The following is a 20,301-nucleotide window of genomic DNA, read 5'->3' as shown; positions in this document are numbered from 1 at the left end:
GCCTGTATCAGAAAAGTAAGATTTCTGATTTTTAAAATCGTTTTGATAGCAATGTAACTACATCTGAGAACATTTTACTATTCCAGTTTTCCTCAACTTCCTGATGAAGCTGCATTGTATATCCAGCGTCCAGGAAGAATATACTATATAGACTTCTGCAAAAGCAATTCTTCCTATTTATTTTCATGAAAAATACAACAGATGCAAAAAGCACAATAGCACTGTTTGACAGAACACATTCTCAGCTACAAAACAATATTTTTGTAGTCAAAGCCACTAAGTATGCATTTTCAAAACCGATGAATAAGAATTTCTATGCCCTGATTGTAAACATATGCTTGGCCATCCGATAGGTGGCTTGTCTGTCATGTTGCTGGCTCCAATGATGAAACTCAGCACCCACCACCTTACTGTCAGTGGGTGCCATTTTTCCCACATGGAGGTATTAAATGACACACCTTGGCCTCATGCACACTTCCATGTCAGCTGTCATTTTGTCAGATTGTTTCTCCACTGCCATCTGTTTCATGACAACAAAATATAGTGTGATATTGGTGGGAAGGTTCAACCTCAGAGATACTACCAACGTCTGCTTCTGATGTTGCCTGATATAAAGAGATCTAAAATCTAAAGGAACTAAAACAACAGAAGTGGGAACTATTGAGCCTTTTGTCAAATCAGAATACCATTTCAATTTTCCATCATTAATCCCATCAAAATATTTCTCAATGGCTGTGCAAATATCATCTCTATCTTCGGCTGCCCTAAGATATCAACCCACATTATATAGATGGCAAAATTTCAAAGGAGTATTTCTCCTGTGGTGTCTTCTCTTTTTGGATAATTCCTTCTTACACATTGACAGAAGTAAGTAGTTACCCACTCTAACGTGTCTTCCCTGATGGTTATAGGAATTCTGGTAGCAATTAGTCTGCTGCAGTGTAGAGTCTGACCTCTTTCACTAGAGCTTCTTTAATCTCTCAACCAAGTATATCTTCTTTTTTGTTGTTGTTGTCACATCTTCAAGTTCTTGGAAGCTGCTTGATTAGTGGGGAAGCCACAGCAAGTCCTTCTTACAATGAATGATGTTTCTTGATGCTCTAACTCTGGAGGTACATCAGAATGCTTTCATCCCTACGCTGCAAGGGAGACAGCCTTTCCTATATTTTCTCCACCTTCATCCTCCTTCCACCTCCCTCTTTCAAAATTCCTCATCTTTAACTGCTTATCATACCTTTAATTTTATATTTGGCTTGGAAATATAAACCAGCACTTGACTAGAGGCAGGTAGATTGAGTCCAACAGGGGACATGCTAAGTGAAAAGTCTTTAGTCCTGTGGACTGTATATAGAAAACGGGAATAATCAAGATGATAAAATAAAATTTATCACATTCATGAGGCTTTATTAACTGAGGATAATAAAAACACTGGTATGCCTCAAGCTCCTTGAGCAATTTCCATTGAAATACTGCAATGACAATACTAGAAAAAGGCATTATTTACTTCTGAGCTTTAAAGCAAGAACTCTTAGTTTTGTATGTGTTATCAGAGTCTATTGAGATTAACAGGGGCCAAACATTCTTTTCCAGGATTAGTTCAAACCAGTCATGCCAAAATGACAGATATCATCTATTTCAGCAGAAATCAAAAGACCGATTAGCATTTTTCATTTATAAAACTAAGGAAGCACTGTTACAAAAGTAAATCTTGATAAAACCAAGACTAGCAGATAGATGATTTGCAAAAGAGGCTCAGTATTGAAGTTACCTTTGAGAAGCCCACTTAGAACAAATCATCACGTTTACATAATGATATACATATATCCCATGGCACATTTGAAATACTTCTGTTCATTAAAAGATTTCAGTCAGTTCTACATTTAGAGTATTGTTAAGTCAAAAATGACTCACCTAAAAAAGATTTTGATAACTAATTTTAATTAAAGTAGCCCATCAAAATAGTTCTATAAGCTCTAATCATCCTTCTTCCATAGCTATAAAATTACTTCGTCACTGAATTCTCTGCTTTTAGTTGACACACAGAAACTAAATGGCTTCTCCTATACAAAAGATAAATCTTTCAAGATTTTGCAAAACTTAAATTATTCATATGCAGTAGATAATCTCCATTCTTGACCTACTGCATGGAGTTTGGGATCATTTCCTTTGAATGAGCTAACATTCTCTTAAAAACATGATAACAATTACATGCTCCAAAAGCTACTCTGTGAGAATATGTATTCAATTGTGAGGTACTTTTTTTAACAAATGAAATAAGAAAGATAAAAGACAACAGCAAAAAGGGTACAATTAGTTTTTTTTATCTCTTGGTGTCTGATATTTGTTATTCATCATTTGCCAGAAATCAGAGCTGGAATGAGATCAGCTAATTTAAATATCTTTCAGATAATTTATAAAAGCTCAACTTCCAAAATTTACTATGAACTTTATCAGAAAATTTGCAAGAAAGCTTGATACTGTAGGATTCTGATCCTCTTATCCATTAAAAAGATCCAGGAAATTATATGGATAAATCTAAGGAGAGAATCAATAGAAATAAATCAATACATCAGGAGATATTACTATTACATAAGGGCCTGATAATAAAACAGCTGGTAGAAGGCTGATTTTCTGCAAGAGGCACTTCACTGATGCAAAGAAATTGATCATATTTTCAAAAATTCTCTACACTGAAAGAAAAAAGACACACATAAGTTCTATTGAGGCTGTGTCGGATAATAATGATGTAGTGAAAACCCCTGCTCTTCTACAGACTGCTGCAGACACTATGATTTTGATAACACAAAACAGACCTAAATCCAAGCTGGCTATGCAGCAACTCCAAACACACCATGCAGGAATCTTGGCTTGCACAAATACACAGTGCTTCATGTATCTTGGCTGCCTGCACTCAGAGCCATCTGCTAAGCAGGCAGAAAGCCTTATTGCAGCTCAGTGTGCCAGCGTCACAGGAGCTCCACTGCCAAGCTAAGATAACTTTAGGTAGGCAGTCTTCATGGCCTGCCTAAGTGCCATCTATTCAACATAAAACTTATCTTTTGTCTACACTATTCAAGATACTGCAATAACTAGATTTAAGATATGCATTCCACTAGATGTTATACTAGATGTGTGCCCCGGTGGCGCAAGTGGTAGGATTGCCGCATTGCAACACCGGAGGCCCTCGGTTCGAATCCCCCCTGTAGCACAAGTGGTAGAAGTGCCGCTCTGCTACACGGGAGGCTCGAATCCCGAGGGGTTGGACTCGATGATCTCTAAGGTCCCTTCCAACCCACACAAGACTATGATACTATGATACATATTTGTGTATATGTATTCCAGTGTAAATGTAGTGTGTACCTGATGAGCTTGCATATTTTTATGGGCAAGGAAAGTTTACATTTAAGGTCACTACTGCAACTAAGAAAATCTACATTAAAATATCATACTGAATATTGGTATATATGCCAGGAATTACAAAATTGCCTAGTTTTTTTGTCTTCTGCTCTTTGAAAAAAAAAGATCCTTGAGGAAAACAGATGCATCTGCTCTTGAGGTACAAGAATCTGAAAATCTCTCCATGAACAAATGATACAGACAGAATACTGGAACCCTCTTTCAACTGCTGTCAGAATTCTGCCTCTCTGAGAAGTTTATTTGTGGACTATTGTTAGTAAAATCCAAGTACAATATGTAGCAGTATCTCCATTTACATATTTTAACTATATCTGTGATATATTACAAAGTAAGGTAAATATAGATAAGATTTTAATGAGAAATTACTCTCTGATTTTATGTGCATACCATATGGAGAATACAGTTCATATAATTTTGTCAGCTAACTCTTATTCAACAAAATGCTCAAGGTTATTAAAACAAACAAACAGAAACAACAACAACAACAACAAACCATCTAGTAAAATATCTGCATTCAGCTAAGAAGAATGCCTTTTTTATCATCTCCCTTACATCAAAGACTATATTCTCTTTCTTCTCCATAGATCTATATCGTTTCATTAAAATGTACTTACTAGAAAAATACATAGATATCTTTATTTTTCTTGTAATTGTCTGTATTGCATGTAAATAAAGTTATGGAAGGCCACTGTAGATAAAAATAAAAAAAAAAAAAAAATATCTCACATATTCACTGCTATTTAAAGTTTCTGGATTGTTAAAGTCCTTCAACAAGATTTCAGATCCACAATTGTGCTGTCTTCTGATTCCTTAAATATTAAAAATTGAAAGGAAAAAATATTTTCTTTTATTATATTTTATAATATGATTAAGTCATTAAAGGGAATAACAATATTTTCAGTATTACTCCATAGCTTGTATTGTTTCCTGTATTATAGTTACAAATAGAATCATAGAATGGTTTGGGTTGGAAGGGACCTTAAAGATTATCTAGTTCCATCCCCCTGATGTGGACAGGATTATTATCCACAATATCAACCTGCTCAGCGATGCACACAACCTGGTTTTGAATGTCTCTAGAGCTGAGGGATCCACAGCTTCTCTGGGCAGTCTGTTCCTGTGCCACACCACCCTCCAAGTGAAAAATTTCCCCTGGCATCTAATTTAAATCTCATCTCTTTTAGTTTGAAACCATCCCCCCTTGTCTTATCACTATCTAACAATACAAAGTGTTGATTTCCTTCCTACTTACAAGCTTCTTTCAAGTACTGGAAGGCTTCTTCTCCAAGCCTTCACTTCTCCAAGCTGAACAACTCCATCTTCCTCAGTCTTTTTCTTCTAAAGATGAGGTGCTCCAGCCCTCTGAAAATCTTCATGGCCTCCTCTGGACCCATTCCAACAGCTCCATATCTTTTCTGTGTTGAGGGCACAGACCTGGACACAGTTTTCCAGACAGCCTCATGAAAGGAGAGTAGAGAGGGGCAATCACCTTCCACTCCCTACTGGCCACCCCTCTTCTGATGCAGCTCAGGATACTGAGTATCCTGAGTATCAGAAGTAGGTCTTCCAGACTGCAAGAGCACACTGATAGATCATATCCAGATTCTGCCCATCAGGACCTCCAAGTCCTATTCCACAGTACTGCTCTCCATGAGTTCTTCTACCAGTCTGAACACACATCTGGGATTGCCCCAGCCCATGTGCATTTGCACCTGACCTTATTGAATCTTAAAAAGTTCACACACTCACTTCTCAAGCCTGTTCAGGTCTCTGGATGGAATCCTTTCTTTATGTCATATCAATTACATTACTCTGCTTCATGTCATCAGCAAACTTTTATTCAATTTCAGTTTAAGTTTTGAAAATGTAAATTAAAACACCTGTTGGTGTAGATAATGAAATCACACAATCAGAAAAGAAATCAGAAAGTTAGTAGAGGCTTGAAGTACTTATCAATAATGTTGAAACATACAAATTAATCTATGCACTATTTTATAATGCACTATTAAATCATTAATATTCATGATTGACTATTTGCATGTGGTCTGAATATACAGTTAAGATGTTGGTAAAAGCAAATGGGGATAGAACTTCCACAAGAGTTTACATAGCCTCATAACAAAACCCCAAACATAACAGCAATTTTTTTGTTTTGTTTTTGTGTTTGTTGTATTTGAAATTAAGTCTAAAATGCCTGGTGCATTTTTTTTACTAAATATTGATCGGGTTTGTATCATATCAGACACTCACAGTGAAACAACTTTTGTAAGTTTATTTGAAATTTTATTTTAAAATCACAAACATATAAGGATTGACTAAATAGTTATAACTACCTAATATTTTGTTAGCTGCTGGAAGTCACTCAGAACTAATCACATTCTTTCCTGTGTACCCATATCTATGGGTAAGATAATTGGCCCTGGCTCTGATTGCCTGTCCCCAACCAAAAGAACAGCTTTACAGCTCTGCTAGAATAATTTCTGCCTCTGTATATTGCTCCAGGCAGTACCAGACATTACTTCAAATCCTGCTTCCTGACTGTTTAAACTAGATTGACTTTTATTTATTTAGTTACTTACTTGTTAGCTGATAAGCTGGTATGTAAACCATGCTTTTGCCTGTGGGGTTGCAGAAAAACTAAATTCAGACAGCAGGAAGGTAAGCAATGGCAAAGGAAACAAAAGTGAAAACAGAAGCATCTTCAAAGAGCACAAGCATATGTCAGATGAACTGCTGGAGGCTTTGTTTAAAGGCAAAAGCACTGAGGCAGAGGTTCAGGGAGCAACAGCAGCAGCCTGTTGGTAGGATGCAACCTGGCTAACCAACAAACATTTATTCTAGAGTTTAGCTATACAGACTAGCTAAGGGAGTAGTTAAACCATCTGTGGTCATCTGTGAGAGCACTTGTTTTTTGACTAGAGGTACTAGAAGAGGAACGGGAAAAAGATGAAACTGCTTCTGGAATCAGGATACATTGCAATGGAAATTAAAATAATAATAATAATAATAATAATAATAATAATAATAATAATAATAATAATAATAATAATAATAATAGGTAAAAAGACTTGGGGTCTCTTATGGTATTTCTAATGTGATTCATTTCTCACTCAAACTAAAATATCTGCAGGTGAGGCAGATATTCTTTTTAGCAAAACTTCTCCTTTCACAACTAATTTAGATCTATTCTTTTTCTTATTTCAAACTGAAAAAAAATCAATCACATATTAGATATGGATGGCATAGGACCTTGATCTGGAAAATTATGTAGTTTATGCATATTATACAGTAAGCAACTTAACAACAAAATCTTTCTGCTTCAGAAATACATACAGATATCTATAACCTGTATGTAAAATGTCTTTGCACAGAGGCACTGTGACATATCAGCAAAAAATTAACGTCTTTTCCAATAAATGTGTCAGTAAATGCTGGGTCAGTTGTTCCAGTAAACTAAAATCTGTATGATTTCTGTGCTTCTGATAAATACTGACAAGCAGTATTCATTTAAAGCATTATGTGCTTAAGCAGCCTATCCATTAGCATGTACTGCAGATGACTTCAGTGCTCACTGTTCTAAATGGTGATGTAGAAGGCTGTAACTCATTTTTTACCTAGGCCATAGGACATATAAGCTGAATAAAAGATGTGATGCTCAGGGCCAGTCAGTCCCTGTGGGCAAACTAGTTGCAACTCTGGATCTAATTATCTCTAATTTCCTATGGATTTCTGTCAGATGGCTTCTGACTTTGGTGTCTCAGAAAGGCCTCTGCTATGAATGAAGCTTTTCCCCAGGTAACGTCTTTATGAAAGGGCAAGCCTTCCACTGTTGTGGATTCTTTCTTTTCTGTTAATACCATGTTCTTGTGTTGCAGCCTTTCCTTTACTAAGCTGTCCAATTTAACAAAATAAGAGTTATTTTCAAGACCTTAATACTGCTGAAACTTGAGTTTTTCCAGAGAGTTCAAAAGGCAGAGGAAAATTGGAAGGGTGGGGAAGGCAAAACATCCCAAGCTGATAAAGATACAGAGTGATCACACTGTCCTTGTACTTAGAGAAACAGTAGCTGTACACACACAGAATGAGAAATTATCCTCAAAAAAAAAAAAAATCACACACTTCTTAAAATTTATGTTTGCAGTGATATTTGGACACAATTTTTGGAAAAAAAAAAAAAAAGTATTTAAAGGTTGGAAAAAAATGAAAAAGAAAAAAAATAAAAATGCATATTGGAAAACAATGAACCAATAAACTTCTCTAATAGCTGTTTAAATTCTAATATGAAATATGTTATTAGGTTAGCTTTCAAAGCCTACCTACTATGTTGCACACTCCCTGTCAGTCTGTCAGCTTGCAGCATCCCCACCTAATCAGAGTTCTCAGCAAGCATCAGACACTGTTATCCACTTGTCAGAGCTGCATGTCCCAGACTCAGCCCTAGAGCACTGGATGCACAAGATAAAGCTGAGGGAAATGCTCTGCTCAGGTGGGAGAAAATAAATTGAAGGAGAAACAATATTGTCTTCAATAGTAAACTAATAGGAGAATGCAGAAAAAACAGAGCCAGATTTTTCTTAGTCATAAACAATTATAGGTCAAGAGACAAAAGCCGTAAACTGGAACACAGAAAATGCAATTAGATATTTGGAAAAGAATTCTAAGGTGAGATTAGTCAAATACTGGATGTGGTGCCCAAAGACATTATAGGTGTTAAGCTCTCAAATGGACACATCCCTGAGCTACCCACTACAAAGTGTGGTGTGGAACAGGATGTCATCCAGGGGTCCCTCCTGCCCTCTGTCACTCATGACTGCTTTCACTCATGTACAAGCAGTCAGAATTCACCAGGATATTATCCTTTCCCACAAGATTCCCTCTGAAATCTCTGATTTATTTTCTACAGAGGCACAGGGCTGGCAAGATGTTAAAAAAAAACAAAACAAAACAACAAAAAAAAAACGTAACCAAGAATTACTGAATTATTCCCCTAATGCTTGCAAAAGTCTCTAGATACCTTTCACTTACTGAGTAGGGGTGTTTACATTCTCCTGCATAACTGAAAAGGAAAGGCATATCCATGACATGTTTTCACTGCTGCAAAATAATGCTACCATCTTAGAATAAAGAGGAAGAATTTTAATTTATTCTAGATGTCATCCCTAGTGGTAATTGTCAAGATTAAAGAGTAATCATCCTTTAAGAATTTCAGCAAAATGAAATTCCTGACTGTACTGTCACTATTTAATCAACAGTAACTGCAGAATTTTAAATCAAGACTAATCTCCTTCTACTAAAGATGATACATAAGTTGCTCTGAAAGTAACGCTTCCTGTTTATTTCTGTGGAAACCACAGCAAATACAAAGAGCACAATAACACTATTTATTAGAGCAAATTCTCAGCTACAAAACAGAATTTTTCTACTTAGTCACCACCATTACTTAAGTCTTTCTGCCTGCAATGAACCAGAGCCTGCATGCCATGCTCATTACATATTAGCACCAGGATACATGACCCGTTACTGCTGTCACTGCTGTTGAAATGCACCACCCACTGCCTCACTGTGCTCGCATCCACTCTTTGGTCTCCATAAGTGTTCAGCAAGCATTGATGAATGTCAGTGAGTGCAATTTTTTCTACACAGAGGAATTCGGTGACACCCTGTTGCTTCATATGCCCTTCCATGTCAGACACCATTTTGTCAGACTGCCCCTCTGCTGCCATCTGTCACATGGCAATGAAATTTAACAGAATATTGGTGGGAAAGTGAACTTCTAATTCCATACCACCAACATCCTCCTCTGCCATTGTTAGTCAACATAATAAAAGAGGAGGATTTACTATCAGAGCAGCCCTTGCAGTAATGTCTGAAATACTTTTCAATGAAGCCAACACAGTATCTATGCGTCTAATCAGCTCTGCCTACTCTTTCCAATTTGATCAGATAATCTTGGTTTAAAAAAACAACAACAACAAAAACAACCAAACAAACAAAAAAACGACTTTAGTTCTATCCAATATGTAATATTTTACTTATATAGGAAATCCTAAATAACAGTATAATATTTGCTGCCATTATATTTTTCGAGTAGCACCATTCAATTTGAAGATTTTTCCACCATGACTTCATTTTTCATTTTACAGTTTAGTTTGCATGCTTCTGACTGTTGTCTAAAATTTGTATCCTATTGCTCAGATTAATTTTACTTAAATGACATAATGGACTTTGTTCCAAATCTGTTTTATGAAGCATAGTGGAAACTGTTTTATTAGAAATTGTATTCAGAAGACTGTATTAGGAATAATTTATTTACATGACTTCTGGACTGGAGTGCCCTCTTTCTTCATGTCTGAAGTGAAAATGAACAGCATATGCAAGAAGTTCTGTTTTCAAAACTGTTCAAGTGATCAAGTAAAACCACATTCTTTTTTATCCCATCCCAGGCAAGTAGAAGTGGTATAATTGCAGCTCCAAAAATTCAACAGGGGAAATTGTTTTACCTGTAAATAGGAACAGTACCTCTGAGATTTGCTAATCTATTACAACTATTTGGTCTTTTTCATGATTTTGTAAGAAGGCAAAAACTTCAAGTCCTTTATCAGAGATCAAAGTCTTTTTCTAGAGAGAATTCTCTTTTTTATTTTTATACCCATCATATAGTATATGTGTCCTACTTTACATTTAAATTGCTTGAGATCTTACCAAACCATCTAAGAGCATATTAATTAAACACTACAAGTAGTAGTCTTTGAAGTTAATACCTTAACTACTTTAAAAGTACTATTTATTTTAGAAGGACAGGGTTAACAGCCACAGATGCCTGCAATAAATATATTCAGATATATTTATATTGAAAAAAAGAACACTTAGATTGGGATTTTATTTCTTCATTTATGACCTGATTTTTATGTTAACACACTCTCATTTTTCTGTCTTTTCTTGTATTTTGTTATTTTGAGGGATTGTGAACTTCTTAGGATGGAAAAGGGTCTAAGTAAAAGAATGTAATGCTTCTCTCTGAGTGAGGCATGCTAATCCTAAACAGTCATCATCTTTAACTTCATTTTCCTTTCAATTAAAAGTACATCAGCAAACCCAAAGGTAATATAACCCAGTAGTCATGTTATTGTAAATGTCATAGGAAAAAAAGGAATCAAAAAAGTGGACACAACAGCCCAGGCAGAACATAACTAGACAATCAATATTTTGCTTATCTTACACAAATCTAGGCAAGCTACCTTTTCATTACACACTACAGCACTTTGAATTTGTACTCAAAACAAGAAGGTGGATATTAATTGATATGTTTTGCTCAGCAAATAACAAATGAAACCCTTCACTCCTTCCTTTAATAGCAGGAGAGTATTATGTGTTTTAAGAATAAGACAGTTCCAAGGCTGAGGTTCTGCACAGGTTATTTAATAATATATTGCAGGTCTGTAAGCCTTTGCTAATCTAGCCAAGGACCTTACATAGGAACTTGTACCTGCTTTGAAATCAGGACTAACACTTAAAATCTATTCCACATATAGCAATGCATCTATTGCAAACAAAACTAGCCTTTTGGAGAATGCTATCAGCAAATTGCCTCTTTATTGAAACTGGAATTACTCAAACTCATAAGTATTCCCTCAAACTGTGCAAGTTTTTCCAATGTGCAAAAGCTTAAGAGAATTCTCAAGATAGTGCATGAATGAAGGAGTACATATAAAAAAACACCCTGCCATATTCATTGTTTCAAAACATTAACCACCATTTTTAGTTAAATCTGTCATTTATTGTAATAAATACATCTCCTGGAAGTCTTCTTGCCACTTTCACTTGTAACTTAATCTTTATGCATCTCTCCTGATAATGCAGCCAGCTCTAAGTGGTTGTAGAATTACTGTGTCCAGAAATGAAGGTATTGAGATGCTCTGGAGTACTTATCTATGGTTTGTTTTATATCTATATATTGTATTATAAAATCTGCCTCTGAACACTGCTTTCTTCATTATCTTATAGAAAGTCTGGAGAAGAAATAAAAGCAGATAAAGATTTATAGATAAATATAATAACTTACATTAAACCAGCAGATAGAGATGGGGAAAACATAATAAAAAATAAAAACTGTAACGAGCTTTTAGGAACCCTATTTCTTCCTTGGGGCTAGAATAGTTATATTTCAGACTTAGGCATCTGAGAAATGTATTCTTTAGATTATCTCTAAAAGTAAACACACTTGATATACCTATGAATTTTAGAAAGGGTGTAGGGAAAGAACAGAAGAGTGAAAGAAGATAGAGACATGACAAGGTCATTAATCTCTTAGGGGAAAGACAGCAGTAGTTTATAAAATGTGAAACACAAGGAGATTAATGGGACTGGAATTGGATGAGGAATATGACAATACGTTACAGAACCAATATTTTTACTGAGATTGTGGGTTTTAGTATTCGGTAGAGTTACGGATTTTAATTCCAAAGTTTATTTTTATAAGGAGTTTTGGTTCCCTTGAGAATCAGGGCTGAGAGATCAGAAATTGAACAATTGTCTTCAGAAAAATTCTCCTCTATGGAAGTTCAGTGGGTTTTATTCTTTACTGATTGTCTGTCAGGATTCATTCTCGTTGATAGCAATGGCTTAAGGCTTAGTTTTACTCTGAGATTACTTGGTTCACAAAATGAAGGATATTAGATTCTTTGATATATAGGTAGAAAAATGTGATGGTTCTGTTATAAATGGCATTTAGTTGTCATGTTTTCACAGTGGAAAGTTTATGCTTCTTATGGAAGAATGTCCTGGGTCATTTCAGTGTACTTAGGATTTCAAACATTCACATCCAGTGGCGAATGAGGCCTGGAAACTATTTGGAATTGATGCTGGAAGTTGTGCAGAAAGGGATTTATGCACACCAATCAGTATTTTATAAAGCTACTTTATAAAGAAATATTTTATATGACTTTCTACACAGTTATATAATTTCAAAATACACAAGACCACTGCAACTAATCTCAATAGCATGTGAAAAATGGAGGAAGGTTTCATTTTGTGTAAGATTATCTGTAATGTCAATAATGCAGTGTTCACTCTCCTGAAGAAACTGAAGATGAGAATTATTCTTGGAATGGAATGCTGGGAATACTTTAAACACTAGATGTGTAAATATCTGATTCAAATGACCAAATAAATACTTTGAAACAGTGATTCAGTCACTGATTATTATCAGTAGTAGATTTTGCAGTTCAATCTTTATCAAAACCTACCTTGATATTTAGCAGCTTTTCCAAATCCTGATCTCTGTAAAGGAAGTACCAGTTGATTGAAGAAATATATAAATATATTATTATTCTAAGATTATTATCCCTTCCAACTTAAACCAACCTATGATTCTATGATTCTCTGATCCCACTCAAAATTTATTTTAAAGGGTTATGTTTATTTTGGTCAAATCTGAATTGTGTTTGTTTGCACTGTGAAGATTATCCTCATATTTTTAAAACTCAGCCTTCTGCATTTTATATTCAGCAAGACATTGAAAGACATTGAGGCCCTTGAGCATGTTCAAAGAAGGGCAACAAAGCTGGTGAGGGGTCTGGAGCACAGGCCTTTCAAGGAGCAGCTGAGGGAGCTGGGATTGTTCAGTCTGGAGATGGGGAGGCTCAGGGGAGACCTTATTGCTCTCTGTTCTACCTGAAGGGAGATTGTTGTGAGCTGAGGGTCAGCCTCTTCTCCCTTGTAACTGGTGATAGGACTAGAGGGAATGGCTTCCAGCTGTGCCACGGGAGGTTCAGGCTGGACATTAGGAAATATTACTTCTCAGAAAGGGTGGTCTGGTAGTGGAATGTATTGCCCAGGGAGCTGGTGGAGTCACTGAACATGGAGGTGTTCAAGGAATAATTAGATGTTGTGTTGAGGGACATAATCTAGTGAGAACTATTGGTGATGGGTGGATGGTTGGACTGGATGATCTTGTAGGTCTTTTCCAACTTTGGTTATTGTTGGGGAATAAGATCAACTGGGGGACAGGCCTGAGTAAAGAACTGCTAAGATAACAACAGCCAAAGCAGCTGAAGTGGAACAATGGAACAGGGATACAAAGAAGAATTTTGCTGGATGCCCCATGTTAACATGATTTATGCAAGGGAGGATTCTGGGAGTGAGAAGAGTTGTGTGTGCATGGCGTTGCATAGCAGGTATATGGGACACGCATGCATGGAAGCCACGCTGGTATATAAGCAATGTGACACTGCAGTAAATTGAGAAAAGACTTCATGGCATGCACGACTGTGCCTCTCTCCGGATGGGGTCTGGAAATACTTTTGAGCATAGGCTCTTTATTTGGCATTATTTCTTCTACTTTTTCACTATTATTCAATTATCAGGGGTTCTTTAATGTTTCCAGTAACCTCTTATGTTCGGGAGTCTGAGATAATATTTTCAGTTTTTGTAATTTTCCCATTCTTTTTGTATGTTTAATTCTAAAACATTAGAAAGAGGAGGAAAAATATCCAAGACACTTAAAAATTGAGATATGAACAACAGTAGTCAAAGCTGAGATTTTTCCAAGGCCTAGAATGGTAATGCATTATTGCAGAAAGCTTCAATACCTCTAAAAAGGTAAACCTAAATGAACCAAAGAAGGTGCATAGCTCAGGCATTCATTTCTGTTGCTACCATATTGCAGTAATAGAAGTAAACTGTGGGTTCTTTTGAAATAAGGAAAGTAAATAACATGTTGAACACCCTTCTACAACGGCTCTTCCACATACACTCAGTTTTAATCATGTACCTAAAACAGGATGCATATCGTAGTGCTCTGTGAAATTTCAGCTGATAGTAAATGCGCTTCAGGCTTTAGTCTACAATCAGTAGAAAATGGAAATAAAATATGTGAAAAAGTCTTGTAAAATTTTGTCTGGAAATAGGATATCAAAACATTCATAGCCTAAATTGTCAAAAACTAAGTATTACTGTCAACTTCTGACAGCAATTCTAGAGCTCTGTAAAAACATAATTGTACCAGACATAGACTAGATGAAATATGTATTTTCATCGGTTTAACAACGTAGAGAATAAAAATATAATAGCTTTGCTCATTTCACATCATAGCATTGATCAAAGCCAGTAACTGCTTGCCAAAATGAGTAAAAAGTGATTTTGTTCATCTTCTACATCCTTCTTTTCACATTAAGGAATATTTCTACATCTTTTTTTTATCTTCATGGGATGAAATATTAGTTATGTTCATATCACTTCCCTACTATAAATTACTACAAAGTCAAGTTCCATTTTCTCCTTTAATTTCATAGCTAATATTTTTTATTTTGTTTTAGTGCTAACTGTGAAATGAAATGTGGCCTGTCCTCTGGAATTCTGGAGTGTCATTATGATTTGCTGACCTTAAGCGTTGCACATTTTCTTTGCTAACAATAAAATTAAAATATCTTCATTCTTAAAAACTGTTTTGTTGCTGAAAGTGCAGGAAATGGCAGAGGTGCTTACTGTGAGGTCTGCAAGTATTTGAGTATCAGTCCCATACAAAAGCACTCCTAGGTGGGTAGGCTAAGCTACAGTATGTTCTGGGAATTGCTTCTTTTCTTCTTACTGTTGACTTCCGTAACTGAATTTAAAGTCAGTTTTTAGACATAGACCTGCACACACAGATCATGTGTTCTCTATTTCAGAATAGCCTGTTAATTCAGGTGGAAAGAAATTTTTCTTGCCCATGAGTTGTCCACTCCAGACAAACAAAACAAAACAAAACAAAACAAAACAAAACAAAACAAAATAAACATAATGACATTTATCCTTACCAGTGAAACAAAAATAGCAACTTACAAATTCTACAAGATAATGAAGAAACATATCAATATACAGATAAAAAATTTTATGGGAGAAAAAAAAAAAAAAAAAGAAAAAGAGGGTTTTACATAGGAGGTAGCAGCAGTTACCATGCTCAGCTCATTTGCAATAGATTTGCCAGCTTCTGTTGGAAAGGAACTATCTGATTTCTGTTTGATTTTTTCTTATTATTTTGTTTTCCTTACCAGCTCTCAGAGCCCCACAGGCTATATTAAGCCTTTCTGACTATTACGGACTTCACCTGCAGCCACCCTGCACATTCATCAATAAGTCCAGGAGCACCCCTGCATCTTAGCATAGAACCATAGAGTCATGGAATGGTTTGGATTGGAAGAAACCTTAAAGAACATCTAGTTCAGACCTCCTGTCACTAGATCAGCATGCCCAGGGCCCAGTCTAACCTGGCCTTGAATACCTGCAGGGACAGGGCATCTGCAGCTTCTCTGGGCAACCTGTGCCAGTGCCTCACCACTTTGAAGCATGGGGCTGTCAGAATGAAGTCATAGGAGTCTCGCTTCGGTTTTTAAACTGTAATTTGTTTTTCCTGAATTGAGCCTGGCCCTTGCTTGTTATCTTGCTTCATACAGTACTCACTGGACCACCAATAGGGCTTCCTACTGCAGAGTCAATAGGACCCTGCTTTGCTCCTGTGCAGTGAAATGACACCTCAGTGGTGCAGGCTTGGTCTGACCCATTCTGAGGTCAGCCCCAGGTCCTGGCTCCCTTCCCTGAGGAAGCAACCCTTGTAGTGCCCTGAGGCAAACGTCAACCCTTTTATTTCCCAGCTCCCAAAGGTATTTTAAGCTGTTGAAAATAACAAAAGGAAAAAGAACATCTGAGAAAGAAGCCCAACTTTTCCTGGCAGCAATAACTCAACAATCAAAATGGTAATTGCTGCTTTTCTTGCTGACATGCAGTTCTCTCAAATTTCAGGTTGCAATCAATAGAATAAAAAAGTCATTGCCATAAGCAGACCACTTCTACTAATTTAGTTCACTCTTTCAATTCCTAAGGAATCCCATTCTTTATATCCTCACCAGTAGAAGACTGTGCTCTCTGTGTATGAACTCTTACCAGCAAGAAATGCATACGCCAATCTATATGCTGAGAAATATTTTTATCAGTAACTTCATTCCCTTTTTATTTTTGGAATTCATATTCTCTTTTTAATCCTGCAGCCCTAAGCCTTTGCTTTTTGTTTTGGATGTACACATCATTTAGCCCCAGATATTTTATGGCATTTTCTTGTCCGTGGATAATATTAGAGAATGACTGTTACAGGTCAATCACTCTGTAGAACAAGCTTTACTAAGTTTACAGCTAAAAGCAGGTGTTAGTGATTAAATATCCATCCAGTCTACAGTTTATGTTAAAAACCTAAACAATGCTTAGAGAATTTTTCAAATTACAAGAATTTTTACAAGTATTCTTGAGTCTACTTGCACACAGATGGAAAAAAAAAAAGAAAAAAAAAAAAGAAAAAGAAACTGTATTTAAAAACTGGAAATAAGACTTCTCAAATAAGATAGCATTAAAAAGTATGTTTAATGCTTTAAGATTTTGTACAAAAGCAAATTTTACTACTTTCATTTTTATTTCTAATGAGCTGTTTCAGGTCTATAGAAAACTACCAGAAAACAAAATCATAGAATCATAGAATCATGGAATGATTTGGATTGGAAGGGACCTTTAAGATCCCTTCCCTTATGTTCCAATCTACCTGCTATAGGCAGGGACACCTCCCTCTAGGCCAGGCTGCTCACCACCCATCCTGGCCTTGAAAGCTTCCAGGGAGGGGGCATTCATAGCCTCTCTGGGCAACCTGTTTCAGTGTCTCACCACTCTCACCGTACAGAATTTCTTCCTAATACCTAGTCCAAACCTCACATTATTTATAGTATAGAAAACTGTGAGCTTCTTAGCTGTGGTTTCATAACTATTTACACAGTGTTTCTAATACTGAGTCTCAACATTTTGCATAGATCTAGGGAGCAGTTTTTGTCATGCCCTGTTTTCTCACTTTGTTCATTAGTGCATTTATGCAAATACAGAATTGTCTTTAAACACTGAAACAGGCTTTTGGGTAAGTAAGTGCAATCCATCACAATCAAAGGCATCCAGATAATGTATTGCCTTTAAGTTCTATAGCAAAGGAACTAATGTTTGATGACATGTTCATAGACTCATAGGTCCCACCAGGAGTTCTGCAAAAGTTTGCACAAGCTCTTAGCATCCACTATGTTGTTTTTCTGAAAATAAGTCTATACTCAAAAATGAAGATAAAAAAATTACATCACATAAGCAGTGGCTATTATTTTGCCTCTTATAGTAAAATTGTTCTTCTCCTTCCTTCAGAGTAAAATGAATTTGTTCAACAAAAGGTAATGGGATGTTGGCAGGAAGTTTCAGCCTCTACTGCCTTACCATCTTCTGACTTACTGCTTCTGACATCTTACGCCAACATAATAAAATAGGAGCCGTGACTTTCAGAGCAGCCCTCATACATTAATATAAAAAATCCTAGTTGTGGAACCTGCAGGTTCATCTCACAGTGGTTTTTTTGAGTGGAAAGAGGAGCTGGCTTCCACTTGCTGTTTATGCATGTGCAGCAAATATAAAAACAAAACAAAACAAAACAAAACAAAAACAAAACAGGAGAAAGGGTTTGCAGAGCAGACTGCATTGAAGAAGACAGAAGTTAAAGAGCTATAATATGCTGAAAGCAAAGATAATGCGAAGTTGCATAACTGAAAAACTGAACATACTGAAGGACATTGCCAACTATACTGCCAACATTTTTTCTCAGTCATTTTTACACAAAAGGTGAATAAGAATAGGTTATTTTGTTCTGTCCCAAAGGTCTCCATACTATAGCCTTCTGGACTCATCAGCTTCTGCTTAAGGATTATAGACAGTGTTGGCAAACACAAAGAAGAAAGACACCATTTACTTTGATCTGTTTTCAACAGTTAAGTTGCTTCTCCCTTCAATTCTATCATTGTGACAAAAATGTATACTTCAGAAGTGAGCCTCAGCATTATCATGTTTACTACATAACTAGGTGTTTTTTCAAAATGTTTATACATATATCAATATAAATTCACCTCACTGTCACTCAAATCACTGCAGTTTTAGCTGATAACTGTTCACCTAGCAGCTGATTTACAAACTCTATATGCAGAATTGTTAATATTTGTTGCCATTTATACCCTGAACTTTACCACAAGTAAACTCTGGATGACTTTTCCTTGCTGAGACACCTGAAGTTCCTCACATTCCCTAGGCTTGTTTGGTCCATCTACATAATCTTTATTATTTCCTTTTTTTCTTTTAGAGAAGAAAGCTTGTTTTCCAGCTTGCTGTCATGGAGAGGCACACTACATTTTGTTACATACAAATGATTTTGCTGATGGGATGGATTTGTGAGTAGGTGAAACATCAAATAGTTCCTTTGATTGTGATATTTCTATTTAACTTGAAATCTCTACAGAACTTATTAAACAAGAGCAGAAAAAAATCTGAAAAACAGCATGAATTAAAAAAAATACTTTTTTTCCTTCATTATACCATGACTTTTTTTCCTATTTGAATTTGAGATATATAGATGTTGCTTTTGAATGAAAAATATATAAAATATGCAAAGGCAAAAGCACTAAAATACATTTTAAATTATCTCTTAAAACAGTGTTTTGTCTCACAGGGATTATCGTCAGCATCTTTGACATTATGAGTTACCACACTCACAAAATGAGCATGCTTATAATGTTGTTGGAGAGTTGAGCATGTAAGCAGGTGAGAATTACAGATCTCTCAAGCCTGGAGTATGAACTGAGGGCAGCTCTGCAAGCATTTGTGCTACATCTCCTGCTTATAAATCTCCCCCATGAATACAACAAGGGTTGCTTCATGAAAAAGGATATAGTTTATTACTAAATATAAGGATCTGCATAGACGATACAACTTCTGACTTTGTTTTCCATAGAATAGGTAAATAATAAATAAATAAACAAATAGGGTTAACATTTCTTAAGGATTTTTTTTTCTTCAGCTTTTGATTTACCACTGACTAAAATTTGTTATTCACATAGGTGTATTACAGGTCTATGAAATTAAGTAAAAGGTCACGCTGCTACTTTCTCGACCTATCCGTATCACAGCCAGCTCACTTACTTGTGACAGCTTTAACTATGTTGCCAGTAAATCAAGACTGACAGAAGGACAAGGTCAACATCACTTTCCAGGCAGCACAATGTTCCCTGTCCCATACTACCTAACAGCTTATGCACTTTAGATTGCTTTAAGCAGCAAACCAAGAAACCAGAAGAGAAAATTATTATATATTACTAGTATAATTGACAAAGAAAATTTGATGTATCTGCTGAAGAATTTTCATTGGATAGATTAAGTTTTGCATCACAAATTCATCACATTTTCTTCAGGCAGTTCTCATAGAAAATTGTAAAAGAGAACAAGTACTTGGAGAACAAGTATTCCTACAATTTCAGAATCACGTAGTGTTCAAATTAAATAAAGAGAAAATATTTGGATAATCACCTCATGTTTGTGTTGCTGTCAGCAGTTTAATACTGTACAAAAATTATTTGTAATTAGACACCACCACAAGGCACTGCCAAACAAACAGAAAATTGTATTTTGGATTCTGCTTTATGGACAAGTAAAAGGAGAGAAAATTAGTTCTTCCTTTATCTCATCTGCACTTGGGGACATAGCAGAGATTTATTTAAAGGCTCTCTTTTTGCTCTACAAGCCTAGAGAAAGTGATTGCAAGGTAATGAGACAGAAATATAAACCAGATACTTAAAAACTTTACAGACATGCTCTTGTTTGCAGCAAACACCTCTTTTTTTTTTTTTTTTTTTTTTTTTTTTTCCCCTAAGACATCAGTATAAAGTGCTGAAGAACAACTTTCCTGATGTCTAGTCTAAAGTCTTTTATTCTGTGCTGGCAGAATAACACTGCAACTATTAAGAGTCACAAACACTTAGTTTTATTTACCATCAGACTGGCACTATTGAGAAT

Source organism: Coturnix japonica, chromosome 2, assembly GCF_001577835.2.
Source record: "Coturnix japonica isolate 7356 chromosome 2, Coturnix japonica 2.1, whole genome shotgun sequence".
Lineage (NCBI taxonomy): Eukaryota > Metazoa > Chordata > Aves > Galliformes > Phasianidae > Coturnix > Coturnix japonica.
This window is presented reverse-complemented; position numbering follows the sequence as displayed.